The sequence below is a fragment of the Palaemon carinicauda genome, chromosome 18 (genome assembly GCF_036898095.1).
Source record: "Palaemon carinicauda isolate YSFRI2023 chromosome 18, ASM3689809v2, whole genome shotgun sequence".
Classification (NCBI taxonomy): domain Eukaryota; kingdom Metazoa; phylum Arthropoda; class Malacostraca; order Decapoda; family Palaemonidae; genus Palaemon; species Palaemon carinicauda.
The window spans coordinates 27,896,410-27,922,385 of NC_090742.1; the positions used below are offsets into that span (position 1 = coordinate 27,896,410).

The 25,976-nt window shown below is 33.9% G+C and overlaps 1 protein-coding gene across 1 annotated transcript in view; it reads right to left on the reverse strand.

Annotated features, from left to right (window-relative positions):
• LOC137657736 (agrin-like) overlaps window positions 1–25,976 on the reverse strand; it is a 640,734-nt gene that overhangs the window by 496,963 nt on the left and 117,795 nt on the right. Inside the window, exon 3 of the mRNA XM_068392194.1 lies at window positions 10,090–10,213. The gene's annotated coding sequence lies outside the window, so the exon portion shown is untranslated. The remainder of the gene's footprint in view (window positions 1–10,089; window positions 10,214–25,976) is intronic.

Here is a 25,976-nt window from a genome sequence, read left to right on the forward strand (position 1 = left end):
GATCAAGCATATTCCATATACAAAATAGGAAATAGTGGGTTTCCTCTGTTACGTCGGCGTATCCTGCAAATAAAAGTATCTTCAAAGTAGTTAATTACTCCATCTGCTTCCTTGCAGATACTCTCTTGTAAGTGTTTAAATGCTTGTAAAACATTGTCTGCTGGCACAAAAGCCAGGCCTGGCATCATTCAAATGTTTAAGGCAAACTCAGCATAGCTCTGATTTCTTGATTGCAACCCCTCTGTTTGTACCTTCCGATAAAAAACACATGGTATCATTCTTTTAGAAATTAAACAATGAACTGAATACAGTTGGTAAAACAGTTCAGGTACTACTTTGAAGGTACCATTGCAATACTACTCACTCGAAGATTGCAAGAGTTGCATATATAAGCATCTCATGCAAATTTCTTGGTATGGGATGTGGAGCATGTACAGCTTGTTTATATCTTCTGATAGAACGTCTAGTTGTGCTCATAGACGGTAGTTGACTAGAGACTCCTTCCGAGACATTCTGTAAAGTTTGACATAGAATCTGTTGTGATGATTGTTGGGTTTTAATAGCTTGATGCTTCATTTCTTCACGTAAAGATAGAAGATCTTGACGAATAATATCTGGAGCGTGAGTGTGTTCGTGTGTTTCGCTTATTATTTGATCACCACGCAAAGTAATTTTGGCCTTGCAGTTGTTGTGTCGGCGGCGTTCACATTCGTAAAACGTATTTCCAGATGGCAATGCCTTGTTCTTAACATATACGTAACCATTATAGCAAAGCTTCAATCCACCACGTTGAGTTTTAACGAATTCCATGGGTGCTTACTAGACTAAAATTAAAACTTCTGAACTTCGTGATCCGATACTTTAACAAACTGAAGAGAAATTTTTCCCAACTAAAACATAGGTAAATCTGCCTCCAAACTTTACGGTTTTGTTATATAGCAATGAGTAGTTTAAAGTAACTGTCCCTCTCTCTTTCAACTAAAAGAGCGGTTGTATATATGTAAATATTCGCGCAATTGTCCTAATCGGGCAGTCTTCCTAATAGGGCAATTGTCCTAATCGGGCATTTGTCCATCGGGCAATTGTCCTAATCGGGCAGTCTTCCTAATCGGGCAATTGTCCTAATCGGGCATTTGTCCATCGGGCACTGTTCTTTCGGACAGATGTCCGTCGGGAAGTTGTCCGTCGGGCATGTGGCCGTCGGGCACTTGTCAGTCGGGCACTTGTCCTAGGATCATATAGGAGATATTTATTTTAATGTTACTCCTAAAATATTTTAATTTTCATTGTTTCCTTTCCTCCCTCGGCTATTTCCCCTGTTGGAGTCCCTGGGCTTATAGCATTTTGCTTTTCCAACTAGGATTGTAGCTTAGCAAATAATAATAATAATAATAATAATAATAATAATAATAATAATAATAATAACAATTTCACCTTTCATTAGTCTGATGATTATCCTTGAAGAGATTTTGCAGCCTCGGAAGCTAATGGCAATAATCATGCATGCTATGTTGCTAATCTTTGGCCTTTCTAGGATACTCAAAGGATATTAAAGCATTTCCTGGCTAGACATTTTCTCTCAGCTAAGTACCTTATGAACCAGAGTCAATCGCAATCATCAAATTTCTATAGGTATCTCTGAACTGTATTTGCCAGTACCAAACCCGGGGACTTCTTGGATCATAAATACTGGATTATGTGCTTCTCTCTTTCTATTTTGACCACGAATGTCACTATGTCGTTACCACGTACTTGGCCCATTACTCCAAGGCTGCTAGATACCCATACAGTATACTGTATGTTCTAACTGTAAAACAGATTAAGAAAAAAAAAATACTACACACATGATGCCAGAAAACTTGCCATTGTTCTCAAAGTCCAGATATACCGGGAGATGGTAGTACATTACATTCCGATTTCTGGAATACGGCCGGCTATTTCGGATACCTCCTAAAATCCTAATCTTTAAGAATTAAAATCTTTATGTAGTGATTACCATTTCTTACGAAGGCAATTATGTTTCAAACCATTCCATAGAGAGACTCTATGCTCACCTTTCTTAATTGTATTTCCTATTTAGAACTACCGGTAGCACAAGCAGCTTTTGCGACTTCAGAATAGGTCTAGATACTCATTTCCTAGTTTCTACAGATTTACTTTGTCAAGGGACAAATATTTTCAATGGTCAACAACCAACACAAACACCCCTCCCCACCCGAAAGAATTTTGTTTCCTAAACTTCAAAATTCTCTTGTGAATGGTGATGTTTATGAGTTCATAAGGATTTGCTTCTCGTAAATGTTTCGCATCATTACCTTAACCACCCTTTCACAGCCATTAGTGATTTAGTCAAAGTTTGAAATAGGGAAACATCTTTTAAAATCACTCAAATCAAATTAAGTTAGTATTCATTATAAAGTTCTTGATGAGGACCTTCCAATAAATATCAACAAGCTAGAGTTTGCTTTGTCTTGAAAAATTTTGCTACATCAGAAGTTTTGTTGAATTCACCACTGGCAGTGAAGGGGAAAATTTTTTTCTATAATTTCATGTTAGTATATATTTGTATTTCATTGATTGTTTTTCTTTATTCTTCACTATTCCTTAAATTGGATATCATAACTTTTGGAAGCTTGCTTAACAAACCAATGTCTGACTGCTCATTTTGGTTTACTCTGTAAAATTGTGTGATCTAGTTCTACAATCACAACACCAAAACAACAACAACAACAATTATAATAACACTTCCTTCAAACTATTCAACTCGGCCAACCTTTATGGTTCGCATATAACTCAATAATCATAATGTTGAATACTAAATTAATATTAATAACAATAATAATTTCCCTACAATTATACTACTTTCAAATCTAGTAAATAAACTCAATAACTCAAAGCCCTGTAAATTTTTCTCGTTATGAATTGGAGTCCAGAAAATCGCAAAATCGGAAAAGAAAAATTCAAGAAAAAATATAAAAACGAAAACATTTTAAGAGTATCAAGTCAATTACTGATCACGGTGTGTAAAAGACAGGAAGAATTGATAATTGGCACGACAGAATATGAAAGTCCCAACAGAAAAGAAATTTTTGAGGATAAAGATAAAAACGAAAACATTTCGGTGCTACAGAAGGAGAAAATAAGATGAATTAAAGCGTGTCAAGTCAAACGCTGAACGCGGTATATAAAAGTCAGGAAGAATTGATAATTGACACGACAGAATATGGAAGTGACAACAATCAGAGAAGGCTTGGGACCTACTTTACCGCAGTCGAGCAGGGAACGCTTGTTTCATTTTATAGTGGATTCCAGAAATAACAAGGAAGAATGGAGGCGAGTTCTTATCAAAGTTTTCCGTGATTGAATACATTTTTATTTATTTGTTTGTTAGTAACATTGAATGGAATAATCTCTCGAGGGAAGGATTATCATGTAAAAGCTTAAAATAATTACGGTGATAAGAGAATGATAGTAGTATTCATAATTATCATTATAATCATTAAGTTATGGTTATGTAATTGTTCAGTCATATCTATATCAATAATGTAAATAAATTAGAATTTCTAATGAACCTATTACGAGGCATAAACGTTCAATGCGGTGTATAGTAGGGGAAAAATCTATTGCGATGCAGGAAATATAAAAGGTTCAAGAACGAATAATAATACATACGTAGAAGTTAGAAAGGAAGTGGCGTCATTTAAGATGGGTCTCGATTCAGAGATTATGCTATATATTAGTAAATATATATTTTTTTTTTTTTTTTTTTGTGAAAATGTTTATATCACGGGAAAACTAATCAATTTAGTTACATCTTATGAAACGTAAAGTTCTTTTATACCAAAATTCCTTACGAGAGCATTTTGGGAACGAGGATTTGTGATGTATCACGTGACACAGACGTAAAATACATACCCAAGGGAGTTATACAAAGGAGAGTTTTGCATTGAGGAGACACACTTCTAGGCAGACAATTTGATAACTTTAACATCCTTCGGAATGCAGATCTAAAGTCAAGTTTAGCCTCCAGATATTGATCCCTCTATTCTCTCGTACTGTCGAATCTGTCTGATCTCTTTCATAATAACTTTATTAACTGTGAGTTGACCATGTGTTAACATAACTGTCTAAGCTTTGTACCATTTTTTGGGATTTGAATTGCTTATGGTACTCAAGTCTTAATATACCTGTCTGAGCATAGTACCAATTTTGTGTTAAAAACTCTGTATAATCTCTGTCACTGTCTAATTACTAAGCCTAAACCTTTATGTAACATACTGTTAACGATATTAAATTGTGTATTACACGGTTGATCAAAACCAATTGTATAATTTGGACATGTGCTCTGCCTGTAGTGGCACATGGCATCTTTTGTATTTTTTTAATTGAATAGAACATTTTTGAGGTTTCTCACGATTTAGCATAGGCGAGTGTCGATCAAACTGTAAAATTGTGATTATGTTAAATAAGTAAAGTGAAACCTGCTTGATACCGCCTTATTTGCACTAAGAGATATTTTAGCACAAAATTTATATTCTCTTTAAATGTGCAATAAAATCAATTTTTGTAAGCCATCCGTATTATTTAATCTTCTTTGTATAACTCTGTTACCACTTCGAGTCTGGTCATTATTACTCTTAAAACTTCAAGTCATAGACCTAAAATAACGAAGTTAGACCACTTCCGATAATCGATTATCCTTATTAATTTTCAGAATTTGTAAAACAACAAAATATACCTATCATGATGTCACCCCTCCATCCTAAAGGGAGAATTCCCTTGCTCTAATATCAGAGCCTGAGTTTGTTAAAGTATTACGTTTAAGCATGACCATTCACTCCTTAGGCTCATTTCGGGCCTCCTTGTAACCTACCTCCTATGGTATTGAGCTTCTAACGTTTCTTTCTTATAAGTTTTGACTATTGTTGACCAGACCGAGTACATCAGAGCATAGCAGTTATTTAACTGAAAACCAAGTGACGTCATCAACATTACTGGGTCACTATCTAGTCTAATGAGAGATTTGCTTAGATATTCTTTACTTGATAAGCACTTTATTAAAACAGGTTCTTTCTCTTGATAAAAAGGTTGTTATTACATGGTTCTCATCCTAATGGAGACCATTTTAGAATGGTGTCTCTCCCTACCCTTCCCTACATAATAAAGAGAAAGTGTCTGGCTATCTTCCACGACTAACGCTCTCCCCGCTATGAAGGGTCGCTATTTCTTGAAAGACGTTTACAATTTCTTCTGTCTCTGTCCGATGTCCTCCACTTTGAGATCTTTCTCCTTCATATCTGCTGTTACACAAAACATCCACCTTCTCTCTCTCTCTCTCTCTCTCTCTCTCTCTCTCTCTCTCTCTCTCTCTCTCCCTCTCTCTCTCTATATATATATATATATATATATATATATATAGATAGATAGATAGATAAATAAATATATATATATATATATATATATATATATATATATATATAGATATATATATAAATATATATATATATATATATATATATATATATAGATATATATATAAATATATATATATATATATATATATATATATTTATATATATCTATATATATATATATATATTTATTTATATATATATCTATATATATATATATATATATATATATATATATATATACAATATATATATATATATATATATATATATATATATATATTATATAGATATATATATATAGATATATATACAAATAAATATATATATATATATATATATATATATATATATATATATATATATATATATATATATATATATATATTCCTGTCACATTGCTGAACCAGTGAGTTATACTTAGGAAAGAGGAAGATGGCGGGAAGGATTGAATTTATGTGTTTGTGTTTGTGTGTGTATATCTAACTGAATATATAGCCATCATTTTTATGGGTAAAACAGTGTTAGAATAGTGTCTGTCCCTAACGAGAGCCATGTTAAAATAATGTTTCTCCCTAACGAGAGGTATGTTAGAACAGTGTCTGTACCTAGCGAGAGTTTTGTTACAATATGATCAAAATCCTAATGAAAGCTTTGCTAAAAGAGCCTCTTTTCCGGATGGGGACTTTATCAAACCTGGGTCATTTTCCGATACACAGGTTCTAACCTTACTGAAAGCTTTAATAAAACAGGATCTTTCTTTAGTGGAAGCTTGTTTAAACCTAATGAAAGCTTCAATAAACAGGGTACCTCCCTCTCCGTTTTGCTACAGCTTTGCCAATACAAAAAATATTCACGTTCCTTACCAAGTATATCTTTACGTCCATATGATTACTATTTACAAAAGAAAAGAAAATTTCACAGGGTGTTTATAAAGAAATTAGGCAACTTCATGTGGTATCAAGTGATGCTAACCGAGACTTTTTTTATCTGCATTTCTCACGAAGGATTTCCACAATTGCCTCGGCTAACAGATATGAATTGAAAGGGTAGGGTTTTTGAAAGTCTATTCGAATGCTTGTCTGTCTATTTGTATTTCTATCCGAATACAAAGCGCATTAAGTTTTACATTGATGCCAGTGATATTTCATGGCGACATGAGCTACGGACAAATGAATAACTTACACAGACTTTATAGTAATCAAAAATCACTTAAATCTTCAAAAGGAGCTGATTCAAGGGCTCGCTTCACACGAACGGGTTGATGTTACGCGGTTTTGTTCGTATGTATTAGAAATCAATGAAGATCAATGAGGCCCTTCACAATTTGCAAGATCGGAAGACTTTCCGAGCGGAAGTGATTTCCAGCAGCGTGCACTGCTAACCCGCGCGGTTCTAGTGTAGTAGCGTATAAAAAGTGCGAGTCCGCTTGGGGAAAATCCTCACTTGTGAAGACATGCCTCCTAACGAGCGGGGAAAAAAAAAGAAAAAAAAATCCGCTCGTGTGAAGCGAGCCTCAATGTAGCCTATCTTTCACCTATAATTTACTATAAAGGGGGAAGCGTCATTGGCCCAGGCGTATACCCCATCAGTTCTTTTAGACCAAGCTTACTAAGGATTTTTTTTCCATAACTTATCACAAAACTAAATGATTGATAATTAAAGAGAACACGTTTCTTCCAATCACGCATTCATTAAAATTTCTGTATTCTAAATCTAATTCCATCTATCTGTTTAGGAGAGGATTTATTTAACAATACCAGGACCTAGGTAATACTACCCAATCATACTTCTACATTTAACAATAATTTCCTCCTAGCCCCCTTTTTCTCTAAAATATAAAAAGAACGGAATTATAAAGGATATATAGTACTCATATCGACTATAAGAAATCCTCGAACTCGATTTCGCGTCGAATTCTACCTTACTCCTTATTTTAGGACTAGATTAAAATCTAACTTATCCCTCACCATACTCCTACCCCTTTCTTCTTACGTAGACCTGAATTCTATAAGTGCATTTAGCTGGCCTATCCGTCAGATTTTAAATCTCTAACCCCTTCAGGGAGGATTGTTTACGAGGGCAAACAAAGCCCTGTTGATATTCAGCTGGGGAGTCATAATAACAGATGGGGCTGCCTTAAATTGTCAGGGATATTGAAGGAGTGGAAGATAGGAGCGATCGAGGGAAGTTACGCGGATTTGACAAGGACTCTTTCCGAGGGGATGATGGAAGGCTGCACGCTAAGTAACCTTGAGAGAGAGAGAGAGAGAGAGAGAGAGAGAGAGAGAGAGAGAGAGAGAGAGAGAGAGAGAGAGAGAGAGAGAGAGATGGGGGGGCAGTCTTAAAAGTTAAAGAGAAAGAGATGGATTCCTCTTGAGAGAGAGAGAGAGCAAAAATGAGAGATAGAGGCAATCTCGAAAGTGTTAAAAAGAAAGAGAGATGGATTCCTCCTGAGAGAGAGAGAGAGAGAGAGAGAGAGAGAGAGAGAGAGAGAGACGGGGACTTCTTTGAGAGAAAGAAAGGCTTTCTTGAGATAGTGAGAGAGCTAGAAGCAAGAAAAAGCTTTTTCTCAAGCAAGAAAGAGAAAAATCAAGAGAGGTTTCCTTATCAGAGATAGAATGAGAAAAGGGGGAGATTCCTTAATCAGAAGAGAGGGAGTGAGAGATCTAGACTTCTTAAAGAGAAAAATTTAGAAAAAACAAAAAACTTTCTGGAGAGAGAGAGAGAGAGAGAGAGAGAGAGAGAGAGAGAGAGAGAGAGAGAGAGAGAGAGAGAGAGAGAGACATAGATGTTTCCTTAACTGAGACAGAAGGAGGAAAAAGAAGGAGTTTTTTAGGTTGAGAGAAAATGAGCGCCTTTCTTAAGAAAGAGAGGTATCCTCAAGAGAGAAAGATAAAGGGAGAGAGAAAGATTCCAGAATTTCAGAGGAAGAAAGTCGGATTTCACAGAAAAAAGGACAAGTCCGTCTACAATACCAGAGAGAGAGAGAGAGAGAGAGAGAGAGAGAGAGAGAGAGAGAGAGAGAGAGAGAGAGAGAGAGAGAGAGAAAGAAAGAGAGAGAGAGAGAGAGAGAGAGAGAGAGAGAGAGAGAGAGAGAGAGAGAGAGAGAGAGAGAGAGAGTGCAAAGACGGCCCCTGTGAAATGTAGCGTGAAACCGAGATAATCGATCGCCTTGAACAGTGAAAAGCCACATTGTTCATCTGACTGATGACAACGCGTCGGGCATAAAAATAGAGTCGTGGTGTAGGTAAAGGGGTTACGGAGAGAGGGATATATGAAGCAACAAAGATAGGATAAGAAAAAAAAATGAAAGAAAGGAACAAGGAATGGACTGACGTTGGAGAGAAGTGAGCGACCGGCCGACTTTGAAGAGAATGATTTCCATTTCTAAAACTCACCGAGAGGAATGGAAAGGATTGTACTAGGAAGGGGGAGGGATAAGCTTGGGGGGGGGGGGGGACAAGGAGTTAGGGGAGCATTTGTGATCATTATCATAACCGACATTAGTATTGGCCTATGATTATCAAGTCTAGCGTTCATAGATGGTGGAGCGGTTGTGAATATGGATTTACTATTCATCTTAGCTAAATGACCGAGGTTTACTCATGATGGATTCTATTGCGTGTTTAACAACTCTTTCAAATTAGCTCAACATTTTCCTGATTGCGTTAAGACCAGGAAGTTATGGACCCAGTCACCAGAAGATCTATACTCCCCGTGGATGCTAATTGGAGAATTACAATAATGGTATAAATTTCTGCCTAATTAAATTTCATAATTCTAACCTATTAATTTTGTTCGATTCCCTGTCTACTGGTAATATTTTCAGTTACCTGTTCAATTACATGTTTTAAAAGCTTCCCCAATTTCAATTTTCCCTCATGAAATTCATTCCGCAGTAGGAAGTCTGATTATATCCTAAGTTATCTGTATAATTAGTTTTCCTACAGCAACTTAAGTAACATTTTGCCCACTCACCAGTCTCATTATTACAATTTTCCCATTACAATTTCCCACAATCATCAGTCTAATTATATTGTTCTCAATAGATAGCTAGCTAATCAAAGTTTTCCAAAAAGAATTTCTTTAATTGCAATTTTCACAGTCCTATGTTTAATTACATTAACCTTTCACTCAACCGTCTATTACAATTTTCCTGTAAACATTCATAACAAGATTTGTCCCACCTCGTGTCAAATCAAATTTTCCACGTCACCTGTCTGATACAATTTTTCTCATAATAACCGATGTTATGACATTTTCCTAGTGAGGTGTCTAAATAAATTTTCCCTACAGTCACCTGTCTAATTAAAATTTTCAACAGTAATGTCTCATTACCAAATTCCTACAGTCACCAATCTAACCAACCATTGAATAAAATATAAAAAAGCCAACCAGAAGCAAGTATGTGAATCAAGCAAGGAAAAGGAGCAGCAGCAAAGAATATAACCAAGAAATGTTACTTTGGTTACTCCGCCCACTGCAGCCAATGTGTGTGTATGTGCATTATTTTAATTATCTAACCATTCACTTAACTGGTCTTTGTTCCACCTTCGCTCGCTTCTTTTGCAATTCAATATATGTCATTGGTGCTCTGTTCTGGCAAGCGGTGCATATCGCGCTTCACACATTAGCTCTGGTAAACCGGCATTCATCACTCTTTCGGATTACTTACCTCTGTTATCCCGCAATGGCAGTACAGGCAGCAATATCCTGTCAGTCATCCTGCATTGGGCACAAGGGTTCTTCAGGTAGGAGGAGGTGTGAGATTTCTGGGACACAAGTCGGAAAACTGCCACCTGCAAGCAATCATAGATATACCCTTTAAAGATTGGTGGGTTATGATACGGGTCAAGGCAGTCATGATATTTTCAGGCTGACTCAGTGGGTGATTATATGCTTGATCTCTTCAAGTTAGTAGAGGTCTACAGACGCCCGAGAATAAGAAAGGCATGAATAAATTATCTTTTTGAGGCTATGCACAAGGAATTAACGAAGAAACCAAACTAAATATGCACAAAACAAATGAAAAGTAAAAATAGTAAAAAATTAAATCCGGCAATACACTCTAACGGGTTTCCTTGTTTGTCTTCAGTTTACATAATACATTTCAAGGAAAATGTCATCATCATTGAATTCTTAAGTAATAGATTATAACGAGTAGTTGATGGACAACATGGTGACTATACGAATGAAATCCCTGTATTTCTCAAGGTAGTATTCTCATCTCCTTACTTTTCATGTTTTATACACACATGTGGATTAGCATATAAAAACCCTTGTTATATATGCAGAGGACGCTACTATATTTACATCAATTCCATCTTTTAAATGTAGCCCTGTGGCTGCTAATTCCCTTAATAGAGATCAAGTTAAAATTATCTCATGGTGTAAATTAAGGAGATGAAGTTGAACCCTAACAAAACTCAAAGTATGATTGTAAGTTGGTCAAGGGCAGTGGATTCGCAGCATCCAGATCTTTGCATTGGTCATATATCTGTAACGATATACAACTCATTCAAAGTTATAGTTGTGATTCATGTTTGCAAATTTATTTTTGAGATGCACATCCAGTCTCTCCTTCAATTGCAAAAAGAAAAAAAAATAGCATACAGAGAAATTCATTAGAGATCTTCTGTGACCAATATATAGGGAGAAAATGTTATAATTCTTTTATTTTACCATTTTGGAGTTTTGTTTTCCTGTATGGTTTTCAGCTGCTGACCCTCATCTTAATTTAATGGACAAAAATGTACGGCCCATTAAATTCCTTATTCCTGAAGTGGACACTAATCTCTGGTACCATGCATCAGTTAGTGATTTGTAAAAGAGAACTGAATATCTCCGAAATAGTACTACAGAAACTCAGTTCAACTGAGAGAGAGAGAGAGAGAGAGAGAGAGAGAGAGAGAGAGAGAGAGAGAGAGAGAGAGAGAGAGAGAGAGAGAGAGAGAGAGAGAGAAAGAGAGAGAGAGACTGTAAATCTTGCCAACAGTGTCGCAAGCATTGACCTCGATTGCAAGAGATAAAAAACCGTGAATGCCTCCAACACATTGAGGTAATCACCCAGTTTATCCTAACAAAGGAGATAGAGAACTGTAAGAGTTTTATTCCAGCTATGAACAACATCTGGAATGATCTTCTAAATAAAACAAGTGAACTGGTAGAAACAAGAGTTCAAGCTTATTGAAAATACTTCAGTTGGGCAAGCAGACCTGAATCTCCTTTCATAGATTATGTTATTTATCAACTTAGCGCTGAATCTTAACGTGATCTATTCTTTCAAAATAACCACTGGCCTGCCCTGCAGATTGGCTAATAATAATAATAATAATAATAATAATAATAATAATAATAATAATAATAATAATAATAATAATAATAACAATAATAATAATAATAATAATAATAATAATAGGACAATGAGATAGAAAACCAAATAACAGAGATGAGAGTTGACTTCGAAGAAAACAAGCTGAAAAACGCAAGATACTGAAGTAATCGAATGAGAAATACAAAGAAATACAAAGTGCAGAAGGGGATAAACAATACATAAAAACATATAAAGCAAAGAATAAAAGCCAGGGAGCAGAGGATCCAGTTATATGTGATTAAGAAAAAAAGATATTACCAGAACACTTCGAAACAGAACAGAAATTCCTAAATAGTTAACTAAGAGGCAAAGACAACTATTAGGAAAAGCTAGAAGCGAAACCATCCAAGAGACTGGGAGGGCATATGGAATAATCCAGTAGCATACAACAAACGAGCAATATGGCTACAAGATATCAAAACCGACTAAAATTTTAGAGTTGAATTAAGGTTTTCTGATATCACGCCCAAGGCTATAAGGAACCAGTTGAGGAAAACTTCAAACTGGAAAGCAAAAGGCCCTGATGAAGTTCATGGTTACTGACTCAAAAACTTCAGAGCCTTGCATGAAGTAATGGCCGAACAACTCCAGAAATGTACTCGACATCACCAAGCACCTGAATAGATGACCATAGTGAGAACTTGACTAATTCAAAAAGACAAAAATAAAGATAACATAGCAAGCAACCATAGACCAATTACCTGCCTATCAATAATGCGGAAACTTCTAACAGGCATCATCAGTGAAAGGCTGTATATCTACAAGGAGGAAACAAGCACCATTCCCAACCAGCAACAAGGATACACAAGGAAATGCACAGGCACAAAAGACCAGTTACTGATAAACAACAAAGACAATACACGAAAGATGGGAAGCTCCAGCCACAGCCGCATCGGCCGCATACAAATTAGTACCCGGCATGAAATGAAGATGGCGGTAGCATTGCATCTCCCTACATCGTCTGTTTGTTTACAAAGCGGGGCATTCAATTTCAATCATGAGTGGGCGTAGCCATCATCACCCGTGTGTGTGGTTTGCAATAGGACGAAAAATTATTTTCCCCATCTCATTTTTCATGCTTTTCCTCAGAATAAAGAAAGGTAATAAAATCATTACATCTGTTACAAAGTACATGATGACTTTTAGAGAAAATGAAGAATTAAAATAGACCAAAGCAAAATTGAATGTCGGTGCAGTGTTATTCCGAAAGAAATATTGGAAAAGGTATTTTTTTACTTATGGACATTAATTGCTTTCAACATAAAATATAGGTTTTTCTGTTGTATTATGATGTAATTTGAATGATTTTGAGGTTCATTTCCATCGCAAATGAATACTTATCCTTCCACCACCCCTCCCACTATAGATAACAATCTGGGGGAACCTCCTTGGGAAGCGTGGTTTTGGGTGGAGGAGACAAAGCAGGTAAAAACAGTGAAAAATGTAGGAAAAAACCTAAATATAACACTCAAACATAAAAATGGACCGTTAAACAGGTATATACTGAATTCGAAATATATAAAAACACTGGAAATGGGAAAACCCGAGCCAAGAATTTTACATGAGAAAATGGGATACAAATGCACTATATGACAAGTTATTGCACGTCACATTGTTATTGTGCACTAACCTAACATAACCTAATGTTTTACTTGATTTGTATAAGATCTAGGTTCCTTATTAATAATGCCCATAACTAAAATAATACCAAAAATATTCTTGCCATTTGAAACCCCAACAACCAACCTAACCTTCCTGGTAGTGTACATCAGTAGCCTAATCATGTCAACAGTAAACCTAACCATATCAGCAGTACCATAACCATGCCAACACTTACCTAACCATGTCAACAGTAATTTGCAATGGAAATGAAGCTATATTGCAAAAGCATAACAAAATCAATTAGAAAAAAAATATATTTTCTTGTCATTTAGAGGTGTCAATTTTATTTCAAATAAATACCTTAAAGTTATATTGGCATATCTTGAAAATCTCTAGAAATAAGAAATAAACACACCAATTCCTATCACTGTCATACAATTCGTGATATTGGGTTTCCATGCCTTTTCCAGATAGGCTACTCACAGCAACTTTGATATACTGTATATATACTGTAGTTATGTTATATCCTCAGCAGCTTACCCTTGGGTTGTAGTTATAAGTGTTTACCTTAATTTTTTATTGATAAGCAATTATTTATCAAACCAAAGTTTTTTCATCAGGAAGGATGGATCTTGTGGGAGCATTCATATGGGAGAGCATAAGTAGGTTACTTAAGTTAGAGTGTTTTACTTTAATTTCAAGTTCACTATGATCGAATTTTCCTGTATGTATGGATAAAAGCATTCAAAATTAAAAAAAAAAAATACATGCAAACCAGCATATCTGCTCCCACAAGATCCATTCTTACCATTTCATCTATGTTTCTGCATTATATGCTCATAATTGTTCAATTTTTAAAATGAAATCTTGTAATTGGTACCAACACCCCGCATAGTATTCCAAAGTAATTTTACCATTTGGCAGCAAATGTACGCAGTAATACAGTAGTAATAAATTGGCAAAACAAGTTGTGAAAACCTATGATATTTGCTTGTACTGTACATGATGCAAAAAGAGACATGGTTCAAGTCAATTAGAATAATTGTTTCAATTTTTTTTAGGAATGTGCATGCTTCTTGCAGAAATGGCATTTTACTAGAAAATACCAGGCAGAAGTGTTGGTTATATTACCTTCATAAAAGGGTGCCAATTGAATATGCATTTTTGAGAACTCCCACAATTGGGCTACGAGATTTTAATAAATTGTTATAAATAGGTTTTGACTTGATCGAGAGCTTAATAAATAATCATAAAGTATAATAAACTGTATTCATTCCTCTAGGTTCTTAGATTTGTCTGACACATATGTATTGTTTTATGTACAGTATATAATATTTTAGGAATAAGTACCTAAATATCAGATATATAATTATTAAGAAACTGTATATTGTAACTTCCCTTAGACATGGATTTCAACTTCCCTCAAATGACAAATGATGAATTGCCATCCTGCTTCATAATATCTATGTCTATGTATTTGCAGATGCCTACAGTTGATTAGAGTTGTCAATATTAAATGTCTTCTTGATAAAAGTACAAAATATGTAAACAACTGTTGTAGAGTATGCAGTCTTCACTTTTCCTGCAAGAACTATGTGACTCCAGATTCCTCAAGACTCAATAAAAACACATGTCCAGATCAAAATCTTGCAGGTGTGGATGAATATGCCATTGCTATAATATAGAAATGTTGTTATATACTGTAATTAGTCTTATAATACATTTCTATAGTACAGTATTATGGACTGAAAATTTTAGTTATACTAGTAACTCTTTCCCACTTTCACAGGTAATTCAAATGATACATCTGCAGCACCAGCAATAACATACAACTCTGAGTGCAGTACTGCAACATTTGAAAGCATTTTTGAAAAATCTGGCACAGGTACAGTTCAGTTTGCAGTTTTGAAATCTAATTGTTTTGGTTGAATGACTTCTCTGTGGTTTGTTTCCTATTTGATTTGTGACGTCAATTTTTATTTACTTTTTATGAAAATTAAGTTAAACCTAGATTTTTGCTTATACGGTATTCTGTAAAATACAGCATTGCATTTGTTATAAAAGGATACATTACTTTTACTACTTTGTTGTTGTACTTTTCTTAGTTTTATTAACAAATATTGCTTAACCTTTGCCTAATCAGCATGCAAGTTAGGTCTGCTTTTTCATTTTGATTTCATATTTTTTTTTTTTGATTATGCCATGCTTTGTTTGCTATTTAAATTCTGATATATGCATGTTTTGTTTGCATGACTTGTATGACTATTGCATGCAAATGAAGCATGTGCCATTTCTTTTACTTTGTTAATGTTCTTTACAAGAACATTTGTGTACAGTCGCTTAGGTATGTACAGTATACAATCATGAGCACAAACCCCAAAAAAGGAAAATAGTTACTGTATACTATATTGGTGAATTAATAAGATAATATGAGAATAAGTTTGTTTCATTCTAACTGCCCTCTCAATTTTACATAAAGATACTTAGCAATTAATGTTACATTAACTGAAGTGTTTCATTTAATGATTCAGAAATGCCTAATATATAAGTCAAAAGCTATGATAGAGCCCTATAATCATGTTAACAAGCAATATTAATCGATTTAGTATTCAATGATTAATAAAGAGAAGTTTACTGCAGCATAGGAATAATATTAACATTTAAATAAGCCGCGCTACGCCACAGCCGAGTTTTAGTTGAGGGCATGATTAATAGATGGCGCGCATTCTGACGGGTTGGATGATGTTTTTTTTAATGGTATTAATAGTCAGTTTCCCATCTTTCGTGTATTGTCTTTGGATAAACAAAATGGTAATGAAAAGTGGGAAGAGAAGGAAAAGCAACTTGAGTATGTCATGGACAGAGTACAAGATAGCCTTCGACATAGCTGATAGAATTCTTAACATATATGGTGAGGAGGGCAAAACTATCGACTACCTCAAGAGTACAATGCAAAACTGGAAAACTATGCTTACATGTTCTGGAAAACGGCTTGCTGAGGTTTTAACATAATGTACAGTAGAGGAAGCTTCCAAGGAGACTCGCTATTCCCACTAATATTCATAATAGCAATGACTCCCATGACAAGGGTGCTGGAAAAGATCGAAGCTGGTTACCAATTGAAGGAAGGAGGCAGCAAAATAAACCACCGGATGTTCATGGATGACATCAAGCTGTTTGGGAAAGATGTTAAGGAAGTAGACATGCGAATCCAGACGTTAAAAATTGCATCAGGAGACATCAAGATGAAGTTTAGAATAGAAAATGTGCTCTAGTTAAAGGTGTCTCATTTCAGGTCCATTTTCATCAGAATAGATACTCACAGAACGTCAGCCGGGCAAGCCCAACACCAAACTGTGGTGCCCACCCACATCAGTAGCCTTTCCAATAAACAGCTTAAACTCATGGTCCCGGGAAGGATCGATCTGCTGCCATGCGAATGCTAGGCAAACACGTTACCACTGTACTAGCCAGGAGGCTAGCCCAGAGATGAAAAAAATAACAATGATTGAAGGAATAAAGCTGCTAGATGGAAATGCCCTCAGGGACATAGATGAAGTACGCTATAAATACCCATGAGTAATAAAAGGAAGAACAATAAAACACCAAGAGATAAAGGAAAAGATTAAAAGAGAATAAATACAAAGAATCAAAGCTATGATGAAGTCAAAGTTTAAGTCTGAAAACACGGTAAGGGATATCAACACCTGAAATAGTGTTGGAATAGTGGAAGAAGTCAGAGCTACGCAACAAAGAAAATCTAGAGAGGTAATGAACATGTACCACGCACTGCACCCAAGAGCGAAAATTGACAGGCTTTATATACCATATAGATAAGAAGAAAGGGGCTTATTAGTAAAGATGAATGGCTTAAGAGTGCATAGGAAGAAAACTTGATAAATGGGGGATGAAGATCGAAAAAATATATAAGGAGAGAACAAGAAAAAAAAAAAGAGACAAGCAGAATGACAAAGAAAACCAATACATTGCTAATACATGAGACAAACTGAGGAATTAGCCAGTATCAAGAACTGGCAGTGGCTACAGAGGGGGAAAACTTAAGGAGGAAACTGAATAGATGATAATGCCCGAACAATTCAGTCCATTTAAGTTAGAGAGAGAGAGAGAGAGAGAGAGAGAGAGAGAGAGAGAGAGAGAGAAATCTGTGAACCTTTACAACTATCATGCATCGCTACTTATTCAGATGCACGAGAGATAACTCAGCCTGTCTCCATAATTGCAAGATCGGACTAACAAGGGAATCCGTTGAAAGGGGTATAAGATAAGATACCACGGGTCGCAGGGATCAATACCTAATGATTTCATTCCAGATCAAAACACGTCAAAAACATTCAATGGGGGTTAATTTAAAACAAAAAACGCAACAACCTACAAGGAACGTGACAACCAATGAACAGGCCTACTCGTTACAGAAGCAGAATTCATACTGGACCAAAATCTAACCTTAAACTTCTAAAGATAAGAAATTGTTCATAACAGCTATAAATATACAAGCATACACACACAAACTTTTTATATATATATATATATATATATATATATATATATATTTATATATATATATATATATATATATATATATATATATTTTATATATATATATATATATATATATATATATATATATATATATATTCATATATATATATATATATATATATATACATATATATATAATGTATATATCATCAGCCATTACTAGTCCACTGAAGATCAAAGGCCTCAAGCATGTCCTTCCACATGTGGCTGTTTATGGTCTTTTCACGCTCAGTCCACACTCGCAAACGTTCTTAGTTCATCAATCCATCATCTTCTCTTCGTTCCCCAGGTTCTTTTGCAATCTCTAGTGACTAATTCGGTTATTCCTAATGTCCATCTATACTCTATCATTCTCATTATATGTCCTGACCATGTCCATTTCTTTTTCTTGCAAGTTGTTAGAATATTCAGTACTTTGGTTTGCTCTCGTATCCATGTTGCTCTGTTTCCGTCTCTTAGTATTATTCTCATCATTATTCTTTCCATAGCTCTTTGAGTTGTAACTACCTTTAGTAAACCTCCAAGTTTTTTATGCATAAGTTAATACTGATAGGTCCATCTGATTAAATAATTTAATTTTCATAATCTCATTTAAGTTTACCAAAAGCTCTCCATCCCTTGCTTATTCTTCTTTCAATTTTGGTCCCATGTCCTGTTGAAACCCTTGCTGCCTTTCCCTAGTATGTATATTCATTAACAATCTATAGAGGTTTATCCATAACTCTTATTTGTTGTCTCTATCTTCATTGAACATTATCCCAGTTTTACTCATTCATTTTTAGTCCTACATTTCTGCTTTCTCTATACAAATCTATCATTTTTTTTGCAATTTCTCCCATGATTCACTGAACACAATTATGTCACCAGCAAATCTTGTTGTTAAGGTATCCCCCATTAATATTACTACACACATATTCCAAATCTAAATTTTTAATAACTTCTCCTAACCATGCTGCAAGGAATTTAAGAGAGATGGGGTCTTCCTATATAATTCCTTTCTCAACCGGAATTGTCCCACTATCTTTATATAGCTTAAGAATAGCTCTACTTCCTGTAAAGATATTTTCGAGTGTTCTAACACACACATACATACAGTACACACACACACATATGTATATATATATATATATATATATAAATATATATATATATATATATATGCATATAAATGTATATGTGTATGTGCTGTGTGTATATTTATATGTATAAATGCATCCATGTGTATAAAACGTTATCCACATCTTTAGTATTTATCTGTGAAAGACTTAACGACCAAAGGATTAGTTTTGGCAATGGACCGAAAGAGAGGTTCGTATTTGTTTGCTCAGGGCCGGCTTCCACAAACTAGCCACTGTGTTCTTTCCATCCTTCCCAACCCTTGTTATAAGCTAAACAAATCCTTTTACCGTTTCCCCAGGGGTAAACTATATTCTTTTTTCCATTTTACGCCTCAGTAACAATTTCTAGTTTGTTTCATATTTTCCCACGATTTCATCAGTCTTCCATGCTTCCTCCCCTCAGCTTTAAACATAATGGTAAAATGTGTTCTTCCATATATGATTCTTATTATGATTTATATGTATATACATATACACATATATGCTATATAGAAATATATATTGTATTTACAAACATATATACTGTATATATATATATATATATATATATATATATATATATATATATACATATACATATATATATATATATATATATATATATATTATGCATATATACCTATATAATTCAAAATTCCCTTTCTGAGTGGGGATACGTTAACGTGGTGAAAGGGTTTGTGCATCCGCATGATCAGTACACCCATACTAGGTTGATTTGCTGTGAGAGACCAGAAAAAATCTCCATACCACAGACATGAATTATCATGTCTGAGGCCTTAGTCCTGCAGTAGACTAAAACGGTGGCATCTGTTGTTGTTGTGTGTATATGCTATATAGTATAGTGTTTATAGTGTTAGCTTACGCATCCGAAACTTGGAGCCTTACTATAGTCTTAGAACAAAAGCTAATAACAACTCAAAACGCTATGGAAAGAATAATGATCGGGAATAACACAAAGAGACAGGAAGAGAGCAACATGGATACGAGAGCAAATTAAAGTAGAGGATATTCTAACAACACGTAAGAAAAAGAAATATACATGGGCAGTATACATAATGAGAATGAGACAATGAACAACAACAGAATCGGTCCCTAGAGATTGCAAAAGAAGCAGGGGAAGGAAGCGAAAACGATAGATTGACTACCTAAGAAAATTTGTGGGTACAGTCTTCCATAGAAAGAACATTAACAGATGCGTGTATATGGACATGTCTAAGACCTTTGTCCTGCAGTCATATATATATATATATATATATATATATATATATATATATATATATATATATATATATATATATATTGTAAACTTTTAACATTTTTATCTGACAAATCGTAAATTATTCGAACCTTGCAAAACTTCTCATACAGCTTTCCATAGTTTTCACAACGGACTCCATAATATAATCAACAATATACTGGGTCATTTCAACTTCCATAATTGTTGATATTTACTAATGATACATTTAATTTACTTCCAATTATAACTTTTCTCATCATTCCTCGAGAACAATCTTGACTGTATACTTAGCAACATTTATGTTCATATTCTGCCAGTTGTTCTTTATCCTCCTGTTTCCCCTATCATTTTCTTTATAATGCTCTTATCATTGTGGAGATATGATGATATTTTTCGTATTATCATTCTTACTAATGTCCCTGTAATGTCAATGATGACGGCAATGTAAGAGACGGTCGAGACAGAATGTCCCGGCAAGGTAAGCTCAAATAAGAAGGTCTGATAAATATAGCGGTAATATAAGAATGTTCCGCCAGATGAAACGGCACTTCTTGTTCGGAACGTTGGAGCAAAGAACCTACTTTCTACATATTCTCATTTGGGTCTTTTTAGGAGCCAAGGCTCTACAACTACTAGCTCAAACTGAGGAAGTTACACAAAATGAAAAAAAAAAAAAAAAAAAAAAAAAAAAAAAAAAAAAAAAAAAAAAAAACATGGACACATTGTGACTTTAATTCAAACGTACACGTCAAGTTTGATGCAAATTATGCTCCTGGAAAAAGGAAACTACAGTTGTGTGTTTGATCCAACCGGTTTCGTCTCATTGTGCCATGAATTTTTTTTTAGTCTCCCCCGAGGCATTCCTAAAACCAGGATGAATTAATATTAATATTAATATTAATATTAATATTATCATTAGTATTATTATTATTATTATTATTATTATTATTATTATTATTATTATTATTATTATTATTATTATTGCTATTATTAATTGCTTAGCTACAATCCTAGTTGGAAAAGCGGGATGCTATAAGTCTAAGAGCTCCAACGTGGAAAATAGTTTAGAGAGTGAAGGAAATAAGGGAATAAACTACGAGAGAAGTATAAGAACAAAATCAATATTAAAATAAACCTTACATAAATAAACTATATAAACTTCTAAATATCTACAGGAGAAATAAAGTAAAATAGTGTGCCCAGGTATACCATCAAGCAAAATAATTCTACTCCAAGACAGTGGAAGACATGGTACAGAGACTGTGGTACTACCTTCTCATAGAAAAACTCCTTACCATAGCTAAATATTTTCTTCTACCCTTGCCAAGAGGGATGTAGCCGCTGAACAATTATAGTGCACTGGTTAACCTCTTTGTGTGAAGAAGAATGATTTGGTAATCTCAGTGTTAAGTGCATGAGGAAATAGAAGAATGTGTGAAGAATAGGCAGACTATTCTGTATATGTGTAAGCTAAAGAAAAATGAGCCGTACCCAGAGAGAGGGATCTAATGTATTATTGCCTGGACAGGCATTGGACCAAATAACTCAAGCGGTAGTATCTCAACGGGCGGCTGGTGCCAGCTGTGTCGGAGTCAAGTTTATCCTTTTGGACTGTTAAAGGTCCCTCCCTTCAACAATAAATTCTCCCCTACTTTCCCTCGACTACATGAAGCTGTGACGTAAGGAATCCTTCAAAGAGCGTTCTTTGCATGGCACCACATCTGAGAGGATAATGACATCTCTCGCCGACACCTTTGTGGACAGAAACGAGTCAATTCTTCTTGCTCGGAAATTATGTCTTGAGACGCCTCTTCGAATGGCTGGCTGAAAAACGACTGATTGCATAAAGGACGGGGTGAAATGGAATAATGGTCGGGAAGCATATTATGTTACTAATGTCGATCTTTCAAGATTTGAAGAGGTTAGGATATTATTTTAAGGATACACGTACCACTGTCTTGGTTTCTGAGGCTTGTACAAGTTATATATATATATATATATATATATATATATATATATATATATATATATATATATTGTATATATATGTAAGTTTATATATATGCTATTTATAAATCTGTGTATATATACAGTATATAAATACAAAAAGTCACAAAGGTACATGTTACATAATTGTTAACTCTGATGAGGTTTCACACTTTTACGTTAGTGACTCGATACAGAATTAATGTATGACAGCCACGAAAGCTGAGTGAAAAGATTTTGATTTTATTCTTTTATTATTTGTTTTTGTGACATCAGTGAGTTTCATTACGCCACCAATAAAACCAACGTAATAATAACAATAAAATCTTTTTACTTTAAATTTGGTGGCTATCATACATATATTAAGCTGGCCATGTCAAGTTGTTATTCTTACATGTTTTTTAGAATAATCTCTAATTTAGTTTGCTCTTTTTCTTTCTCTTAAGTGTTATTTCTATCATGCTTTGAGTTGTAACTAACTTATGTTTGAGAGCATTAGTAAGGCTCCAAGTTTCTGATGCATAAGTTGATACTAGTACGACCATCTGATTAAATACTTTCATTTTTAGAGACAGGGACACTTAGCATTTCATAATCTCATTTGTTTTACCAAAAGCTCTGAATCCTATGCTTATCCTTCGTTAATTTCGGTCTTGTGTCCTGGGAAAACACTTAATGGCTGCCTTAAGTATGTATATTCATTACCAATCTTTAGAGGTTCATCTATAACACTTATTTGTTGTCTGTCTGCATATTCATATTCATATCAGCTCTATATTTTGCAATTCCTCCCTTGATTCACTAAACAGAACTATATTATCTGCAAATCATAACTGAGTTGTTAAGGAATTCCCCAATAATATTGCCTCCCACATTTTACCAATGTAAGTTTTTCTAAATTTCTTCAAGGCAAGATGAGGATAATTTAGGAAAAATGGGGTCTCCTTGCCTAACCCCTTTCTCAATCGGAATGCTCTTACTATCTTTGTGTAGTTTTAGGATTGTTGTACTTCATGTTTAGATATCTTCAGGTGTTTGTATTCATCTACTCATTGTATCTGAAGGGCTTTCGTTACTACTGAAGTTTTGACAGAATCAAGTTTCACATTTCATAGTTTACATATATATATATATATATATATATATATATATATATATATATATATATATGTGTGTGTGTGTGTGTGTGTGTGTGTGTGTATGTATACTACCACTAGAGAGCTATGGCGTGTTTTGACTGGCCAGACAGTACTACATTGGATCCTTCTCTCTGGTTACGGTTCATTTACCTTTGCCTACACATACACCGAATAATCTGGCCTATTCTTTACATATTCTCTTCTGTCCTCATACACTTGACAACACTGAGATTACCAAAAAATTCTTCTTCACCCAAGGGGTTACTGTACTATAATTGTTCAGTGGCCACTTTCCTCTTGCTAAGGGTAGAAGAGACTCTTATGCTATGGTAAGCAGCTCTTCTAGGAGAAGGATACTCCAAAATCAAACCATTTTCTTGCTTGAGGGTACACTATTCTATCTAATTTCTCTTCTTCTTGTTTTGTTAAAGTTTATATAGTTTATATAGGAGATATTTATTCTAATTTTGTTATTTTATATAGGAGATATTTATTTTAATATTGTTACTCTTCTTAAAATATCCTATTTTTCCTTTTTTCTTTTCCTCACTGGGTTATTTTCCCTCTTGGAGCCCTAGGGGTTTTAGCATCCTGCTTTTCCAACTAGGGTTGTAGCCTAGCAAGTAATAATAATAATAATAATAATAAATATATATATATATATATATATATATATATATATATATATATATATTTATATATATACATACAGTATATATGTATATATACACTATATATATACATATACAGTATATATGTATATGTATATACACTTTATATATAAATATATATATATACACATATGTATATATATATATATATATATATATATATATATATATATACATATATATATATATATATATATATATATATATATATATTGTGCATATGAATATTAGAATCATAATCATCAACCATTGCTAGTCCACTGCAAGAAAAACGCCTTAGACCTATCCTTCCACACTCGTCTGTTTATGGCATTTTATACCAGTCTATACCGGCAAATTTTCTTAGCTCGCCAATGCATCGTCTCTTTTTCCTTCCCCTGCTTCGTTTGCAATCTCTAAGGAGCCATTCTGTTATCATTCTTGTTTATCTATTATCTGTTATTTTCATTATATGTCCTGCCTATGTCCATTTCGTATCCTTACTTGTTAGAATACTCTGTACTTCAGTTTGCGCTCGTATCATTGTTGCTCTTTTTCTTATATATATGCAAGCAAGCATGGATATATATACCCACACACCTGCACTCATAAATACAGTGTATGTGTATACATGTGTATGTATATGTGTATATATATATATATATACATATATATATGTATATATATACTGTATATATATGTATATATACATATACATATATATATGTGTGTATGTTCGTGTGTGTCTATACCTACAACCATTAATACAGGATATATATATATATATATATATATATATATATATAATTATATATATAGTATATATACATATTATAAATATACGTATATATATGTGTGTATAATATATATATATATATATATATATATATATATATATATATATATATATATATATATATAAATTCGTATGCATGTGTGTGAGGCATGCAGATCATAAAAAGATTCCATATTAAAGTAAATATGTTACTGAGAAAGGAAAAGCGGCAAAACTGACACCAAAAAGAACAATTATATGAGAAAGTCTTTTGTCGTGCATCATTTCTTCCAGCGAAAAACCATAATGCATCTGCTTCGAAGAAGCACGCCGGATGGGGTGGGGGAGGGATGGGTGGGGAGGGGGGGGGGATTCTTCCCATTGCACCCTTCCGAATATCCTGAAGATTTATTTCGTTTTATCTTACGCAATTTCTCTCAATTCCGATACTCTCTCTCTCTCTCTCTCTCTCTCTCTCTCTCTCTCTCTCTCTCTCTCTCTCAGTACACCAATTCTAGTTTATCAGTATTTTCTCTCCTTATATATATATATATATATATATATATATATATATATATATATATATATATATATATATATACATATATGTATATATGTGTATATATATATATATATATATATATATATACATATAAATATATATATATATATATATATATACCCACTCACACACACACACACACATATATATATATATATATATATATATATATATATATATATATATATATATATATATGTATGTATGTATGTATGTGTGTATATATATACATATGTATATATATACACACATATACATATATTATATATATACTGCATATATATATATACAAACTCTCTCTCTCTCTCTCTCTCTCTCTCTCTCTCTCTCTCTCTCTCTCTCTCTCTCTCTCTCTCTCTCTCTCTCTCTCTCTCTGTATGTATATGTATATATATATGTATATGTATATGTATGCATATATATAAATATATATACATATATATATATATATATATATATATATATATATATATATATATATATATATATGGGTGTGAGTGTGTGTGTGTGATATACGGAAGCTTGCCTACATTCAAAAATTTGTTTCCAATACCATCTAA